Source organism: Balaenoptera physalus (genome assembly GCF_965194825.1).
Source record: "Balaenoptera physalus genome assembly, chromosome: 18".
NCBI classification, from domain to species: domain Eukaryota; kingdom Metazoa; phylum Chordata; class Mammalia; order Artiodactyla; family Balaenopteridae; genus Balaenoptera; species Balaenoptera physalus.
Window position 1 is genome coordinate 15,799,136 of NC_138899.1, and position 18,962 is coordinate 15,818,097.

At 40.6% G+C, this 18,962-nt stretch overlaps 1 protein-coding gene and 1 long non-coding RNA gene across 3 annotated transcripts in view; both read right to left on the reverse strand.

Moving 5' to 3' along the window:
* The window catches only part of GPC6 (glypican 6), a 1,071,594-nt gene that overhangs the window by 215,858 nt on the left and 836,774 nt on the right, over positions 1 to 18,962 (reverse strand). The gene's annotated exons all lie outside the window — the stretch shown is intronic.
* On the reverse strand, positions 9,065 to 18,560 carry LOC309647416. The gene is made up of 2 exons (XR_014256034.1): positions 17,021 to 18,560; positions 9,065 to 16,716 (listed from the first exon to the last, which is right to left on the reverse strand). It is a non-coding gene; the product is annotated as an uncharacterized lncRNA (long non-coding RNA).

Below are 18,962 nucleotides of genomic sequence, written 5' to 3' on the forward strand. Positions count from 1 at the left end.
ACTGTAGGGGTGCCAAAGGAAAGCTCTTTTAATCAACTCTGTGCCACGAAAGAACTTGAAGCTGCGACTTGAAAGTTCATCCCCCGAGGTTCTGCCTGCCCAATGTCGAGGCTTCACTTCTCATTCAATTCCCATCGCTCTGAAGCAAAAGTGCAATTTTTCATTTTCTCGGGAACTGCGAATGCAGGAAGATGCTCAAGCAGGAGTCTCTGGCAACATCAAAGTGGGCTCAGCACAGCAGTCTTTTCCAACCACGTGACCTGTCAGCAGCGCTCTGGGTCTCTGCAGAGTGTGAATCTGATTCAAAGACCAGGACTCTCAGCCCAACCAACCACCTCTCCCAATGGCTCGCTTCCTATGGGCATGTCGGGGTTGGCTTTCCTTTATGCCAGTCCTTTCTACTTGTCCTTTGCAATTGATTACAGAAGAGCCAGTCATATCTTCATCCTCTTTGCATCTGTTTATATGGGGTTCCATATATTTTCTTGCCCTTGTATCAAGTAGTCATCAGATTCACAATGACTATCTTTTAAATATTCAAGAGCCACTCCCCCGCCTCCTTCCCGCCCAGTTCTGGCATTCCAAGATTTCACTATTGTCTTTCTCCATCTTCTGTATCGCTTTTAGGTTTTCTAAGTAACACGTCTAGCATTTCATCAATGACTGTAATTTCAGAGACAGGATTTTGGAGGTGCAGAGTATTTTAAAGTATTTCCAGCTCTTTGTCTGCCTCTTTCCTGCCCGGATCGACCTGTGATCTCATCCTGTGTTCATTTTCGGAGGCTGAGGTATTTCATTCTTGGAAATTTTATTACACGACAAACGAGATATGGAAAATGACTGCCACAGCACCAAGAGAGACAGTTATTTATTGGAAGTTACTGTTTTTCTTTTAAAAGTCAGATTAAAAGAGTTGCCTCCTATCCTATAGTAAATATATTTGTTAAAAGTTAAACTTGGTTGAATCTTCATGAAAGGCAAAGCTATAATTTAATTGTACAATGATTTAATTAAAGTCTGACTTCCCCGGTAGAGTACAAGCCCTGGAGGGGTGGCATCACTATCTGATGGGTTTGCTACCGCATCCTAAGGGCCTAACACAGGACTTGGGGCATTGTAGATGTGAATAATTTTTTGGGGGGGAAAAGTGGTATTTTTTCACTTTTCTATATGTGTTTGGCAGTAACCCCCAAACCACGGCATAGCATGATTTAATGAAGTGAGACTTTTTTCTTTTAGGAGAACAGGCTGCCTTTGTCCATTGGGTTCCTCTTCCTTAGGCCTTCAGGGAGCTTGCTCTCTCCATGTGTCCTGACTGGGCAAGCTTGTGGCAGGTGGTTCTCACCTGCTTATGGAGCTCTTACGGAGCTGGTCTCACGGATGGAAGTTACTCTGATCCAGCTTCTATCCCATGCCCACCAAGGGTGACACTTGGTGACACTGACTTTGCATTCTGTTACTATGTGGAGGTGTGGGTAGCACTCCAGTCTTCAGGAGTGCCAACTTAGCCCCAGTACCCAGGTCCCCCCATACAGTACCCAGGACCCACAAAAGTTTAAAGTTTGTAATTTCTTTTAAAATCTGAAGGAAAAAATGAACATCATAATAATGAATCCCACCTAGATTATATGCATCTTTACTCCAATGCAGTTGTAAAATATAATTATATATGTATGTATTTTTTTAATGGAGGAAAGGGCCCAGAAAGGCAAAAGTACTCAGGGCCCATGAAAGTCATAATATTGCTCTGGTCCCCAAAGATTTACTTATCAATTAATTCCAGAACATACTGAAACTTATCACTACTTGGCAGTATTAAAAACGCTATTCAGGGAATATAGTTTGTTTCAGCTCTGGGCTCCACTCCCCTGACACTGTCACTCCACCTGCAGCCCAGACGGACTCCCTGGCTGCGTTCCCCTGCGTTCACAACCAGCACATCTGCCCAGGAGCATGCTGACCCAGAGGCAGGGACATGGAATCTCTAAGAGGGCAGAAGATGCGCCCCCCCTCCCCCAGTATCTGGCATAGAGAAGGGCACAGTGAGTGTTTATGGAATGCAAAAGTGACATTGTCATGTACTAGAAAGAGGGCAGGGTTTGAAGCTGGGGAGACCCAGGTGCCAATGTTGGCTCTTCCATTTATGAGCTGAGTTGTCTTGGTCCAATCCCTTCATGGCTCTGACTATCCTATGACAATAACACCTACCTCACAAGTTGCTGTAGGGTTTGACGGTAATTTATGTACATGTAGCATAACGACCAAATAAAAGCACTTTATTTTTTAAAGCTATACTATAGCGAGAAGTAAAAGTATTGTGGAATAGAAAACTGACAGGAAAATAAAAGGTGCTCAAGAAATGAACAGCAATAGTAATTTAAGACGCTCCCTTCCTCAAATTCTTGAATGGCTCTCTGCTGTTGATTGGACATAGGATACAGAACTCCTCTGCAGTTTACAAAGCCCTTCAAATCTGACTGATGCCCTTCTGTCACCACTGTCCTCTCTTCCTCACAAATTTGACTGATGCCCTTCTGTCACCACTGTCCTCTCTTCCTCTGCAATTTTGCCTTAGCAAGCCTGATTTACTTGCAGTTTTTCAAATCATCCCGGTCTTCTCATACCTCTGTGCTTTGTATATGCTGTTCCCTCTGCCTGGAACACCCTTCCCCTCCCTCTGCACCCCCCCCATTTGTCTGGCTAGAAAATTCCTACCCTTCTTCCATATACTCTTTTATTCTCAATTCTTCCCTATTCCACATTATTTGTCATTCTTTCCACTGTATTATAACTGGAAAAATGAAGGCACTGTTTAAAAGCACTTATATTTAGTTCTTATGAATTTAAGTGTAGTATTTATAATTTCTCACCATTTAACTATTAATAAGTCACCATTTAAACATATTAAGGTAGGGTGGAAAAATAGATTTTGAAGAATCTTCTTTCTCATCGTTAGCCAGGCTTTCAGCTAAATAACATCGGAAATTTTAAGGGGGAGAGGAAAAGAAAATTGGAAAATTTTACAGGGGGGACTCCCTAACTTGTCAATAATGTTTCTTCCCTCCCCCTACCCCCTACACTGTTATGACTGTAAAAGCACGGCTTTCTCCTAAAAGCAACCAGCCAAATTTTCCAAATATTCCCATTCTTTATTTTAAAGTATTTTGGGCCATAAACTATCAGAAATCAAATGTGGAAAGAGTTCAAACTTTCATAGCATTATTAACCATAAATCATTTAAAATTTGGCTGGCTGATATATAAATGGGAAAAAAAAGTAGAGTATAATTTTACAAACCTCTTGATAAAGAGATGAAATCAAGATTTTATTAAGAAGTAGATAGTAATCTCCAAATTGATGATTATTTAATTTATTAATCCATTAAGTGCATGCTCATTTTATTCCATTTAGCACTTGAAACTGAGAGATCAACTTTACCAAAATAACTTTGATCATTGCAGATAATTCATAATTAAGTTCTTAAAATTGGTTACAGAATATTAAGGCATTTGAACTAAACACATATTTAATGAAAACTTAGAACTGTTTTCAGCTTCAAATATTTATTATCTGTCCTTTAGATGCCAGCATTCTTTGACATAAGTGTACTGCAGCTTAATGCTTCTGTGGAGATTAAAATATGTATTGTATTAATATGAATGATGATTTATGTCAGAATATACTGTCATCTTCTCTAATAAAAAAGATTACAAAACAGCTATAGTGTATGGGGGGGGTGCTGATTTGAAACCTCTATGTTCAATTTTTAGGCAGGAAAGCTATTTATAATGCTTCTTATATTAAACAGTACCCAATCAGTTCTACTGACAGTGAGATGACTTCTAAAAATGAAAAAGGATGAGAAACAGGCCTATTAGGGAGCATGGAAGCCAGGCTCAGATAGCAACATAAACAGGCTTGCAACTACAGTGCTGATTTCTTCTGAAGAAGGCAAAGCCCAGGAAAAAGGACTAGGACATATCAACAGGGTGCAATACATTATAAAAGCTATTATGATGTCCCACAAAATGAACATTTAAAAAAATTCTGAATTCAGAGTCTATTTAAAATGCATTATCCAAAAGGCTATTTGCTATCTTTAGAAGTTTAATGCATTTTAAAGTAATACTCTCGCATTATGAAGTGTGAAATCACAAAGTTGGGCTTGGGAAGACTATCACCAAGGGCTCCTCCATTATCTCGTGCCATGAGTTAGGCAGGGACCCCATTATCAACAGGCAGGTGTCACATTTACATCAATTTTGCTTGCATAGGTCTTAGGGTGCAAAGTAGGCAAGAATCAATTAGTAGAAGAAATTTAACACGCCCTACCCTTTAAAGCTTATACTTTAGAATATATGAAATATTTTCCTCCTGAAAGCTCTTCGGTATATATGAATATATTCATATACATAGAATAGGTATTTGTAAATTTACTATTGGGAGGTCAGTTATACCCCAGGGAAGAAAAATAAGATTAAAAGATGATTTGATCAAGCAAGTAGCTATTATCTCCCTGTATCAGGATCCCATTATTCTCATCTCATATATAATTTTGGGAAAAGAAATTACTGTTATGATGCAAACAGCTGGGGTTTAGTTTTGTAAAGAATAGTGATGAATGCTAGCTCTGTAGCACAATAGCATACCTAGCAAGATCAAAAGAGATTCATGGATATAATTTTGAGGAACAGAATGACAATAGTGTTAGTTTATTTAAACTCGAAGTCATACTTACATTAGAATAGACATTAAATGCCACTGTGTATAATTAAAAAAATTCTAAGTTTCGTTATATACCCCCGGAATCCCTAATTAATTTGTTAAAAAACATTCAGTTCTTGTTACACTTAGCTATCCTTCTCATATTGAGGAATTCTGCTCTGTCCTTAGACAAAAGAATGAGAGATTGTAGTTGTTATGAATTCCTTTTATTTATTCCTGCTATCTTTTCTATCACTATAGAAACCACCCAAAATATTATCCCAAGTAGAGAAGATCTCAGTATGAGAACTTGGGGTTCATTTTCACTAATAGCCACTTGCAACTCCTACATCAGGAAGTTTAAACAAATGGGACTTTCATGTGGGTATTTTATAGCTTGTTACACGTTCCCACTGTAGAAAGTCTTAAATACCATGCAGAGATGTATGTCAGTATCTTGCTTACCCTAGACTTTTAAAAAATATAGGAATAACAATAACAATACCTTTCAGTTCAACTTGTGTGTGATGATGGCCAGTGACACGTGAGGCCTGAGTTTTCTCATTTGGATATTGGGATAATGAGACCTACCTCACTGGATACAAAGATGACAAAGCAAGGTGATGGATCTGGCAGTAGTTTGCAAACTGTAAAGTGCTATCCTGATATTAAATAGCTTATGTGCTTTGCAAATAACTAAGGACTAATGACATTACCTCGATAGATCTTTGAAAAGTCCTCATGTGATAGAAGAGCAGGAATTCATGATACAGTTTTACAGATAAGAAAAATGAGTTTTCAGAGTTGTTAAGCTGTTTGTCTAAGGTCACATTGCTGGTATGTAATGGAACTAAATCTCCAACCAGATGGCCACGCACCAAACATCTTGAAAGCATTTATTTTTTCCTCCTTGCTTCTCTGCACTTCATGTGGCATCTCACAGATAAGGGCTAATTTATTTCTGCAAGCGTAAGGACCGTGATGGCTCCCCGGCGATCACACACAACAGATCACTCTCCCCCATGCTCCGTGTGCTGCACACGGATTCTCATTTTCAGCCTGATTGTCTTAAATCCTGTCCCCAGCCTTGAAGAAAATTAAGCTTCTGCAATGCTTTCAAAGGTTCCTCTCACTGTAATGGGACCCCGACATCTTTTCCAACTTCAATTCTTTAACCACCTAGCCTCTTCTGACTTCGTAGAGCAGTCAGGCTGGTAGCAAACCATCTAGCGCTTGATTAGGTTGTAACTTTTCTAATCCTTCTGTGAATGTACTTCTCATCTCTCTGCACTAGATTATCAAGTCAAGCATAGGGAAAAAAGCTAATTAAAAAAAAAAATACCTCCCACAAACTTTGAACGCTGATTGTGGAATAGATTAAGGAATACTAAAAGGAAATTTTTTCAGTTATGCTGATGGTATTTTGGTTATATTCTTTAGAAGAGTTTGTATTTCCTAGAGAAACATACATGAGTGTTTAGGATAGAATGATATAATGTCTAAGATTAGTTTGAAAATAATCCTGCAGCAAGTGGGGACGGTGGAGGTAGAAGGAAGTAGGGGGACAGAGATAAAAAAACTGACCACATGTAGATAATTGTCAAAATGGGATAACAAGAAAATGGGAGTTCATTACATACCATTCTATCTATTTTTGTGTATGACTGAAAATTCTCATAATAGAAAGTTAACAAAAATTTTGAAAAAGGCTAGCACAAAGGAAAACGGTTACGTCCCATACATACTGGCAAAATATTGGGTATTAGAGTAGCTTTAGTGAAGTCATAAATATACAGTGAAAAGAATGCTTTAACCATTTTGATCACTTTAATTTCTTACTTGGAAGAGAAGGAAAGCATTTGAAGAACTCTCACTTCAGAAATAAGCTTTATGGGGAGTTAATTCTTTTCTTAGAGAAGCAAACAGAGGTGAATGAGTCCCCTCTTGGGCCACTCTGATTTCTGTACCTTCGCATGTAACCCTATTTATTGTCCATATTTGTGCTATGCAGTAAAGAAGATTAAATATGGATGGTTTTAGTATTGGATTTGACTTGCTTCAAACTATCCATAAAATAAGCTCTTTCCCAAGCAAATGAAGAATTACAACGTGTAGTGTGCAATGTTCAGCTGCCTAACTAAAAATCGAGAAGAACAAAAGAGAATCATGGATCTAATAAAATTTTAACCCAAGCTCCCAAATTCATTCATTTCTTCATATCCAAAGAGAAACTAGAGATGGTGGTCACCTCCTCTCGGCTCCCTCCTTTCCCTTACTAACAGTACCCTGGATTTCTAGACAGAGCAGCTTGCGGGTGTTGAATCTCCAGGCTCCAGGGGTGGGTCCTGATTGCTGGGAGACGGCCAATGCACCCCAGCCCTAGGCCACAGAGCAAATCACAGAGCTAGGCACAGACCCACTCCGAGACAAAAAGATGTGAAGGAACCTCTGCTGAAGGACCCTGGTAAAGCAGCGGATTGACTCCGTAGAAGCAGTTTAACAAAACTCTCTCTCCTGCTGGTCATCAGCCTGACATACAGCTGCAGCCATCTTGTAATCCCAGGGTCACCAGACCTGGGGGGTAGAGGCTACCTCACAGAAGGCGGAGCAGACATGGAAGGACACCGCCTCCAGGGGGCACTGCTGAGCCACGGAATTAAGCTTCCCTTGAAGCTCACTTTCCCCCTTCGCTTCTCAGTTTTGAGACACATTTCCTTCAGGATTAAAGCTTGTTTGAGTTGCGTTTTCTAACCTGAAGTGCAGAGGACTCTAGCTGACACCCTCGTCTTAAGCTCTGGCCCTTAAATTGTGTTGCTGCCCTCAAGGAACAGTTCTAAACCACACGTGTCTTCTTGTCTGCTTTCTGCCTTCATCACTCTACATCGCCCGACGGCTGAACTGGATCTGATGAGTTCTGGTACACAGGTGCTCCGGCAGGTGGATGGCATATACTGCAAACACCAAACCTCATGAAAAATATGTGTAAACATGCCAAGGGAACATGTCTATGGCAACAGTACTTTAGAATTATTAACCACAAACACTGAAGGTGAAAAAAAAGTTGATTGTGTCTATCAACATATGTCAATCTACTTCTATCGGTGACTGAAAGCATAAAGATCAGAAATAACCCTAAAGCTAAAGACTTTTAAAATGCTCCATCTTCCAGGGAAGAGCAAACAGCTGAGAAAAATAGAGAAAATGGCTCGTATGTGTCTGCTTTAATTATTAGATTTTTCTCTCTGCTCTTTGAATCATGATTTAAAAGAAGGAAAATAGATGGATCTTATGCATGGAAGAATAAGAGAGCTTAGAAAATGTGTGATAGAAATGGGAACTTTAGCATTTAATAAAATGATTCCCCAAGGCAACATCTTAAACAAACATCTTAACTCATCAGCTGTAACTGTCATAAACCCAAAGGGCTTGGGGTAGAGGCAGTGACTCAGCGAAATAAATCAATACCTTCTGGCAGAGAATGAACTAGAACTTATTAGAACTGTTCACCGTAGAATAGGGAGAACTTAAGTCTGAAAAATTAAAGAATGTCAATTCAGTATCATCTGGAAGATGTCTCTTAGTACAGTGATTTGTTGAGATGAAACATTTCTAAACTGGTGTTCCAACATGAAAAAAAATTTATGACAGTTTAGTTTTGTTTCTAGGTTGGTTATAGTTTTGAATCACATATGCACATCATCTAAATGAAGAAAAGAGACATAGGCTTAGTACTTAGAGAAACCAGACATAGGCTTAGTACTTAGAGAATCCAGACCAAAGAGACATAGGCTTAGTACTTAGAGAATCCAGACCAGTACTTAGAGAATCCAGGCTTAGTACTTAGAGAATCCAGTACTTAGAGAATCCAGACATAGGCTTAGTACTTGGAGAATCCAGACCAATCCAGGGTGGTGAAGAGCTCACTGGAAAAGGAGATGGGCATGTTTTAATTAGTGAATCGGTAAGCTTTGCTGAAAGCCAGCTGTTTATCTAACACTTTGTTAGGAGTTGAGCTTATCAGGGCTGGTTTCGTGGGCATGAAGCTGTCCAGTATTTAGAAGTGCCTCATGCTTGGTTTAATGCCCTTTTTTCACCATCTTAAAATTCTTAATAATTGCTGAATAAGGGCTCTGCATTTTCATTTTGCTCTGGGCCTTAGAAATTAAGTAGCGACCCCTGGTTAGTTAGTTAGTTTGTTTTTTTTTTTTCTGGCCACGCCACACGGCATATGGGATCTTAGTTCTCTGACCAGGGATCAGACCTGCACCCCCTGCAGTGGAAGTACGGAGTCTTAACAACTGGACCACCAGGGAAGTCCCCCTGGTGCTTATATATGCTTTACTTCCTGTCTATCTGTAACTTGTAGACCATTAGAGGAGAAAAGACCATAAGACCCATACACACAAAATAATTAATGAACACAATTATTATTTCAATCTATATTACCTGTGTAAACTGTCATAAAGCACCAAAATGGGTAGGACAGTTGATTAGACATAAGGCAGATTATACTAAGTTATCTGTGAAATGATGACATAGCAAGCAGAGCAAGTCTTGGAGAACAGAGACATCGGTACGCACAAGCAGGATTTGCTGGAGAAGACTTCTCAGGAGACCTAGGACATATTATTCCTCACCTTTTTTCTTAATACTAGTGACCATTTATTGAGCACTGACCTTGTACCGGACATATGACTATATATTAGCTGAATAATTCTCACGCAGTCCTTTTTAACAAGTGAGGAAACTGAGGCTCAGAAAGAATGAGTAATGTGTCCAAAGTCCCCAGCTAGTAAAGAATGATGTGGAATCCCTACCCAAATCCATCTGACTCCAAATCCAGGCTCTTGCATTTTGTTGCTCTTGGTTATCTCTGCATAGGTGTGTGTATAGCTGCCTAGACATCTGCTGATATACATCACAGGTGAGGAAGAAGCATTAGCACATGTCTGCAGGTGGGAGTGAGTAAAGGTTGTGGCTCCCACATGGGGAGCACCTAGATGGTACAGGGTAGGGTGAAATATTAGGGAATGATGGTGAAGATAAGAATGCATGTAATTGCTACTATACAGTAAGACTTGTAAATACCCTTGTTTTATACATGAGTTAATGGAGATACCCAAGATGGTACTAGCAAACGGATGCACCATGCTATGAATCAGACTTGTCTGACTACATGTGTGGTCTTCACCAGCATCTCACCTGCCACCCATGGATGGAGGTGCAAGGGGCCAGGTTTTTGAAGGCTTGTATTATAACAGCCTAGCCCTGGTTAGACTAGCAAGGAAGGTGACTGGATTTGGGAATGCAGAACTGAGTTGAGAAGAGAGATGTTTAGGAATATTAATATGACCACAGGACACAGGACAGGGGGAGGTGTGGGGTAAGAAGGAGAACAGGAAACCCGCAAAGGGGCATCTATTAATTCAGGAGTAAAGTGATAAGAAAGTGATGGTGGGAATGGAAAGGAAAGAATGAGAATAAAAGGCATTTCAGAGAAACAGAGAGACAGAGATGATCTCTTAGTAAAATTTTACCACTTAGAGAGTCCATCTTCACCCCCTCTTTTTCCTTCCTATTCTCCTCCCCAAATTCCACTTATCTTATTCCCTGCTATCCTTTTCTGTTTCTCTTTTTTCCTCGTCACTCTTTCTCCTCTGCCTCCTTCTGTCCTTACCCCTGGTTTGTTGAAAGTTAGGCTATATTTTGAATGCTTATCCTGGGAATGTTTTTCTAAATTGCTTTTAAATTAGGCATCTCATTTATGAATTGTGTTCTCTTTAAAGGAGTTAATGGCATGTGAGCTATCATCTTTTTCTCTACGAATTAGTCTGTTTTTAAAAAACGTATCATCAAAATATGCACAAGGAAGGGTAATTATTCAACTCAAACTATAATTGTGTCTAATTGACACTCCAGAAATATCCTTCCTAGTAATATCTGAAACAATTTATTAAGATTTGTTTCTGAACATTGATTCATAGTCAGAATCTCATGTGTAGCACAGAAAAGGCTCTTCATAATTTTGTCATTACAGGATGCATATTCTATGGAGACAGGCATTCTACATCATCTCTCAAGCACAGTGAGGCAAACTCTTAACCAAGCCCTAATATCTGGAGCGAAATGGGGTTTATTGACCATTAGCAAACTGGCTGGCTGCCTTTAAGATTTGGGCAGAAAACTCAGCATTGCCAGGTCGGGGGGAACGGGCTGCTGGACTTCTCGCATTATGGACCCCCTGTGTTCTCTATCTCAGCCCATGGTGATCCCATCTTCCCAGCCGCCCAGTATTGAATCCTCAGTCACCATAGACTTCTCCTTTCCTGGTCCCTCCACATTTCATCAGCACCCAATTCTGCAACTTCCTTCACATCTTCTTTCTATTTTGACTGTCACTGTATCCCTGTACGAGCCATGGCTCGATGCGTCTCACCTGGTGGATATGATACCTACCGCCTACTGCTTTTCTGCCTTCCGGTTTTCAGCCCTCCAATTTCATGTGCACATTACAATCAGGGTGGTCTTCCCAAGTCATAGCACTGGTCAGAAGAGTCTCTTCCTCAAAGTCCTTCAACTGCCCTACCCTGGCTAGGGACCCTTGACAAGGCCTCTAAACCTATACAAAGCGGCTTCCACTTGATTCCCAGCCTGAGTTGTTTCCTGGTTTCCTTGAGCTCCCTCCACGCTCTCATCTGTCCGCCATTGTGAGAACACACCCCAGGCCTTTCCTTCTTCCATTCTGTGCACCTAGAGTCCCCTCCCATGATTCTTCCCACCCTCCGCTCTCCAACCTTTAAAGTCCATCTGGGCTGAGCTCCCTTTGTGAAGCCTTTCTGGTCCAGCCCCCAGGGGTTCTTTCTTCTCCAGGTTCCCCAAAATCATGACTCATTTTACATTCCTTTGAGCTTATCTCCCTCACTAGACAATGCCTTGAGGACTGGAATTACAATGACAGTTCTACAGACAGTCACTTATGCAATGTTTTAAATAGCCCTATGAAGAAGGGACAAGTCTCCATTTTAGAGATAAGGAAGCCAGGGAGGTGCAATAACCTTGCTCAAGGTCACACGTTTAGAGACGGGCAGAACTGACATTCACACCCAGAGTCCGGCCTCACGTTCTTTTTTGTTTGCATAACCACTACACTCTTCAGTCTTTCTGACCACCTCATACCCACGTCTGCCCATAGCTTCCAGCATAGTTCCCTGCACACAGTAGGCAATCAGGGTAGGCAGGTTTTTAGAATTGAATTGAATTAAATTGATTTAATTGAAGCTGGAGAGGACCTCACTAATCCGAGGATATAAAATGTTAACCGTGGTCTCTTTCCCCAGTGCTCTCCTAATTACTTGGATCCATGGCTATCAATCTGGTGATAGGCACCAGAAAAATATGCAGTAGCTAATAGGAGAACCATGTATATTTTATGTCCATTTGAAAAGCAACACTTTATCACACCTCTGGGAGCTTCTGGGCATGGGTCTGAATATAAATAGGCACACATATTGCTTCAGTCCAATTACTTGGCATTGACACCGGGCCTTGTACCGATCTGTCCTGGAGCAGATGTGATTTCAGCAGTCTGATAAAGTGGAAGACTTTATACCAACTGAGAGGATGCTGAACTTTTGTCACCAAGGTGTGACCATCAGTACTATCACATTCCGGGCCTGGGTGTGGCCAGGAAGATGCCACAAGGTGGCGATTACTACTTACACTAGTCTACAGTGTACCCACCGGATCACACATTCAGCATTTGCAGCATCGACGTCTGCATATCTATTATCTATATCTATAAGCCACAGTCACAGCCACGGCCATGTCCACATCCATAACCGTATCCATATCTAGCTCTTGTTCTCTAATATGCATGATCTTCCTAAAGTATGTGCTCAAAAAGTACCCTTGCGTTATGATGATTGCTCCCCTGATTCGTTATCTTCTTAGTAGTCCACAGCAATGTTAGAAAACTTGCCATGTTTCTCTCTGACTTACTTAGGGTTACCCTGTTTCATTTGGCCATAATTGGCATAGCAATCAGTTTGGCATCACCCATTTTTCTGAAATATATCCCATGGCAGAAATGTGGAAAAGTCAAAGATGTTTTGATGTTTAACTATCTGGGGTTTTGTCCCTGCCCATGTGGCCGAGGCATGCTACTCCACTTCTTTGGGCTTATAAATTCTCATCCTTTAAATGGTGATGGTAACACCCGTGGCGATCAAATGAGGTAATGCTGAGCATATTTTCAATCAACGATAGGTCCCTTCCTGTCTCTTTTCCCACCACTCCTCTGGCTTCCAGGATCTCTTTGTAGGTGATGCTCTCATGTATGGGGTGGGGATGTGACAGAGGACAAGGGTACAGAAAGGAAGGCAGAAGACAGATGGCAAGTATCCATGCTAAGAACTTGGGACTCTATCCTAAGAGTGAAAGAGAAATCACCGAACAGTTTAAAGCAGAGAAGTGGTTCGACCAACCACCTCACAGCAGGGAATGGTTTAGTTCAGTTTTCCAGGTCTGACCTGCATTGGTGTCTCAGGAGGGCATCTGTTAAAGGTAGATTCGCCTCACAACCTGCACTGAACTGAACTCTTTGGGCCTGGAGATCTGCATTTGAGAAAGCTTGAATGTCAACTATAGGTTCTTTGAAATTTTAGCAGGAGGCAAGGCTTGAGGCAGAAAGGCATTATTATGTAAGAGAAAATTAATGATGGCTTTAATGGAAGCAGTGGAAAAGGCACAGAGCAATTTGAGATATTTATATGGTAGAATCTACAGCTTGCCATGCTCACAATATTTAGGAAGTGAGGGAGAGAGAAGCCGGGTGGTACCAGGATTTCGGGCTTAAGTCATCAGGAGGGTGGTGGGGCCATTAATAGGGAACTGGAGATAAGGAAGAGGAGGAACGGGGCTGTGGGATGTGAAGGTCATCAGTTTGGGACATGTTTTGGGGTGACTATGGGGCATCAGTGGAAATGCACATCGGGAAGGTGGATTTGTGGGAGCGACACTCAGAAGAAAAATGTGAACCGTGGGTGCAGCATGGGAATCTTCAGTTGTTAGAAGGCAGAAATTAGAGGGGACAGCCTGGGAGGTTGGCTAAAGGACCAGTGCAGACCCTGGGGACACTGGCACTCAAAAGACATGGAAGGTCCATGAAGGAGGCTGAGGAGGAGAACACAGGGAAAGAATACTAAGCTCTGCTTAGGGTACTTTTTTGAACAACTGCAGAGAGCTCAGTGAATAAAATGATGTAGAGCACAGAGGATAAATATTGGGTTGGCCAAAAAGTTCGTTTGGTTAGTGAATACGTTGTTCAATAAAGTTCCTGGTGAAAATGAAAAATGTCTTTTATTTTTACTTAAAATCGAATGAACTTTTTGGCCAACTCAATACCTTAAAAGAACGGAAAAATGATTTGGTTTTGGTTATTGATGTAGGCATGATATATAAAACCTTGGAAATAAATCAAAGGCCTCTACAGAACATCTTAGAAAGCTGAACTTAAAACTCCCCTCTATATCTTTTTAATACCACTGTTTCTGGTGCCCATTTTTCAGATTGTGAAACTGAGGTTGGGAAGGGCATATGATCTATATAAGGGCCAAGCTTGAAATGAACAAAGCTGGGACTTCAAGATAGTTTGATTCCACTGTCCATGGCCTTTCTCTCTATGAAAACACCCAGGTGTGCCATTTAAAATTCCATCACAATCATGGTGTGTGTGAGCCCAGCTAATGCCCACGGGGGAGAGGAAGGAGCACTGAACGAGGAGCCACACACCAGGCTCTGGGCCTCTATGTAGCCTCTTACCAACCTCCATGCTGCTTATATTTCAGATCTTTAAGATCCAGAACTTTTGCCATATAAACATGGGGGTAAAAGTATAAACACAGGAGAGAATCTGCAATTTTAAAAGGCATATCTTAATGGTTTACAATAATTTTAAGTGGACCTTTCTAACTGGCCTACAAACAGTGCTATTTATAATAATTTTGGAGAGCAGATTAGCTGTGAGAAAAACAATCAAGATTAAGAAATCCTCCAGTAAGTAGTTAAATGCAATCTGCATTGAGGAATATTTGTTAAATTGACACCTTAATATAAATTTGTTACTGCATCTGGGGTAAGTACTACACCCGAACTGAGTCTAGTTTGATTACCTTTAAATTCCCAAGAGCTCCAGTGATGTGTGTTATTTTTATGCAAATGGGGGACAAAATGCTAATACAAATGGCTGAGTTAGTTTAAATGAGAATAATTACTGTTTTCATAAACTCTTACATTTATATAGTGCTTTTTAATATAAAAAGTACTTTCCTGTATATACTAATTAATCTATACAATTCTATGAGTTACGTTGCATTCAGCTCAGAGATGTGGAACATTTTTAGACTAATGCCCATCAGACTCAACGCACTTAAGAATTACCTGCAAATCTTGTTAAACTGCTGTTTCTGATTCTGGAAGTCTGGAGTGGGGTCAGGTCTTTGCATAAATCACAGGTTCCCAGGTGAACCCAATGCTGCTGGTCTGTGGGCCACATTTTGAGTAGCAGGGACCCAGATGCCACTGATTCTTGGGCTGTTACATGCTGTTCCTCTTTGTGACTATCAATTTTTAAGAAATAACATGGCGGGGAGGTAATGCACACACAGGGAATACAGTCAGCAATATTGTAACAACTTTGTATGGTGATGGATGGTAACTGGTCTTATGTCAGTGATTGTTTCATAGTGTATAAAAATATTGAATCAATATGTTGCACACCTGAAACTAATATAACATTATATGTTCATTATAATCCAATCAAAAAATGGCATCTTTTTCTACTACATGACATTTTTAAGTGGTAGATAGGACATAAGCTTTAAATTGATCCCACATCTACCAGCTATCAACTGGGTGGTCTTGGGAAGGTCACCATTTTTCATCCTTTCCCATTTTTGGAGTTGCTGGGAAGATCAAATAAGTTATGATATGTTCATGTGCTATAGAAAGAGTTGGCGTTGTTTATCATACTTTGTGTTTATATACAAGAGTCTGTCCAAATTCACAGAGTCATAACTCACTTATTTTCTGAGACTGAACATAGATTTGGCCTTTTCAATATTTGCTCTCCCTGATAATAACGATGACCTTTGTTTTGCTAAGCAAAGGATGTTGAACTATTCACAAGGTGAGGAGTGAATGGTGAATGGAATTGGTTTCCTTGATGAGTTGTGCTAGAATATTAATGAAGGGGAAAGGAGGCAATCTGCTGTGGGTGTGCTGCTCGGGGAGCAATATTCATTAGGCTCTACTTTGCCTCCCTCATATTTTCCACTGAGAAAATGATTTCTCCTTTAACTCTTATTCCACTACAGCCATACACATAATTCATGAAGTATGGCTTCACTCACAAGCACAACACATAATTCATTTGAAATTACATAGGGTCTTGTAAAATCCCTTTAATGTCAATCATTTAAAATTTTCGTTGCTTTTAAAATGTAGCTCTTTAATTGTTAATATGTTGGTATATTATTTTCACAAATCATGTAGATTTCAGAACTCCTGAAGACGGGGATTGCATCTTCCAAATGACTTAAAGCGTAGTAGGTCCTTAGTAATTATTGGTTGTCTTTATCTGACTTTCATTAGAGTTAAAAAGCTCCAGTTTTAAAATAATAAGTTTTTTGGGGGGAGCATAAATTCCCCCTACAATGAATTTCTGTTGTTTAATTGGATGATCAAATTGATACTTTAATGAGAATTGGAGCATTGAAGGAATGGGTATTTCAATTTATAAAGAGGAATAAGTTCAGTTGGGAAAAAAAAGCAGGTCTGAGGATGTAGCAATATGTCTTGAATGCCAATCATGAAGCAAATAATGTACTGGGTGCTTCATATATTTTTTCTCCTTTAACTTCGTCTCGGTATGCTCTTCCTGGTTTATATATTTACCTTATTTTCCTACCACTGGAGTAGATATCATTTTTTTACCATTAAAAATCCAGCTCTGGGCTTCCCTGATGGCGCAGCGGTTGGGAATCTGCCTGCTAATGCAGGGGACACGGGTTCGAGCCCTGGTCTGGGAGGATCCCACGTGCCGCGGAGCAACTAGGCCCGTGAGCCACAACTACTGAGCCTGCGCGTCTGGAGCCTGTGCTCCACAACAAGAGAGGCCGCGATGGTGAGAGGCCCGCGCACCGCGATGAAGAGTGGCCCCCACTTGCCACAACTAGAGAAAGCCCTCTCACAGAAACAAAGACCCAACACAGCCAAAAATAAAAATTAATTAATTAAAAAAAAAAAATCCAGCTCTAACACCATATCTGGCATGTACTAAGCCTTCAAAACTCTTTGATGAATGAATGAATGACTTTCTATTTATAGGTTGGCAGACTGAGAAGCAGCAGATTTAAGGGAATTGCCCAAGATTGCCCAAGTAATGATTGACCGGACTGGGCTCCAACCCACGTTTCTACGTCTCCAAATCCAATCCGCTTTCTAGTCTTCTATAGTAAGTCAGGGACTTCAGACATCCAACTAGTGCTTATCGATCCCTGGGTAAAGAAAAGGAGGCTGGGAAGGGAACAAACTTGATTGACACTGTAATTCTGGCTAAAGCCTGGGGAGTGTTCAAAGTGCTCCTGAAACTCATCCACTTTGCTAGCCCTGGGGCTGGTGTAGAGTGCCAACACCCACATTATTAGGATTCTTTGGGCAGGCTACGAGCCTTGGGTCACTCCGTTTCTGAATTCAAGACAAGACCCTGTAGATTGCTCTGTTCAGGGCTCATCTTCCTCCACTGAATGGAGGGAAAGGGGTCAATGAAAGGAGGAAGGAATGAAAGATAGAAAGAGGAAAAGGAGGATGTCTATAGCAAATGAATTACATCGTATAACTGATCCTATAATATTTTTCTTACCTATGGACTCCAAGTCACTTACCCTGAACTAGGGATAAGGGGAATTTTTCTCCTTTGAGTGTCTATCCATAATGCACATACAGCCATTATTTTGTGACTTAGGTTGTCTGGTGGACGCCCTTCTAAAGGAAGGCTCTGGAAATGCCATGGAGAAGCTCTGTTTGTCTGCATGTGCACCACTGGCTGTAACAGAGGCATCTCTTTGCCATCACAGGGCTCCCAATTCATCCTAGCAATCTGCAGTCTCCACAACTTGCAGCGTTTAGTGGCTCCTTCTCTTTGATTTTGGCTTTTCAAACACCAAAAGAAAACACAGTTGATCCCAAACAAGCAGTTATATTTACTGTGTGGCAAAAGCATTCTGGTTCACCAGGGCCCTTCAAACATCAGCTTCCGTAACATCCTGCTCAGTTATGAGAGAAAACATGAGATTAGGAAAATATAACAGCAGTAGAGCTTTCAATGGGAGCATCAAGGGGAACAGATAGAAAAGGTCTTAACGTTTTCTCTATTGTTCAGTTTATAGCAGATCTCTTCCAGTTATGATAAAATGATGGATTTCACAGAGAACAGCTTACCCAGGTCTTTCAGCTACCATGTGTGTATGTGTGTGTGTGTGTGTGTGTGTGTGTGTGTGTGTGTATATATATATATATTTTTTTTTTTTTTTCCCCCTGCTGCTTGTCTTCCTTATATTTCCTCACTTCCTGATATATTTCATTTTTACAAAGATTTTCCTGGTGTAAAAGAGTCAGCATTAGACCATCCAGTAAGCTCAGATTCCAACCCTGCCTCTATTTCACTTCTTGGAGAAGCCTTGTGACTTGATGGGGCTCCATCTATAAGGCTGGGCAGTTTGGGTTTCCTTATGTTATGAACGGAGCTATCATAATATATTTCAAAATGCTCTGAGCTTCCTGGAGAGGGAGAAAACTAGGGAAAATGACATTTAGACAGATCTCCAGTCTTGGAGATTTTGGTCTAGTGTGGATAGAAAACACCCACAGAACGTTCCCAGAGGAGACAGAACATGTGAAGTGCCACCGTCAAAGTGCAAAGTATACTGGGAGGGAGCAATCACTTCTGCAGGTTTGGCCAACTGTGCCATGATAAACTTTCTGGTTATTTCTTCTCTGGTGGGTCAAAGAAGCTAAAACCTCTTTTTTTTTTTTTTTTTAAATTGAAGTATAGTTGATTTACAATGTTGTGTTAATTTCTGCTGTACAGCAAAGTGATTCAGTTATATATATATATATATATATATATACACACACACACACACATTCTTTTTCCACTATGGTTTATCATAGGATATTGAATATAGTTCCCTGTGCTATAC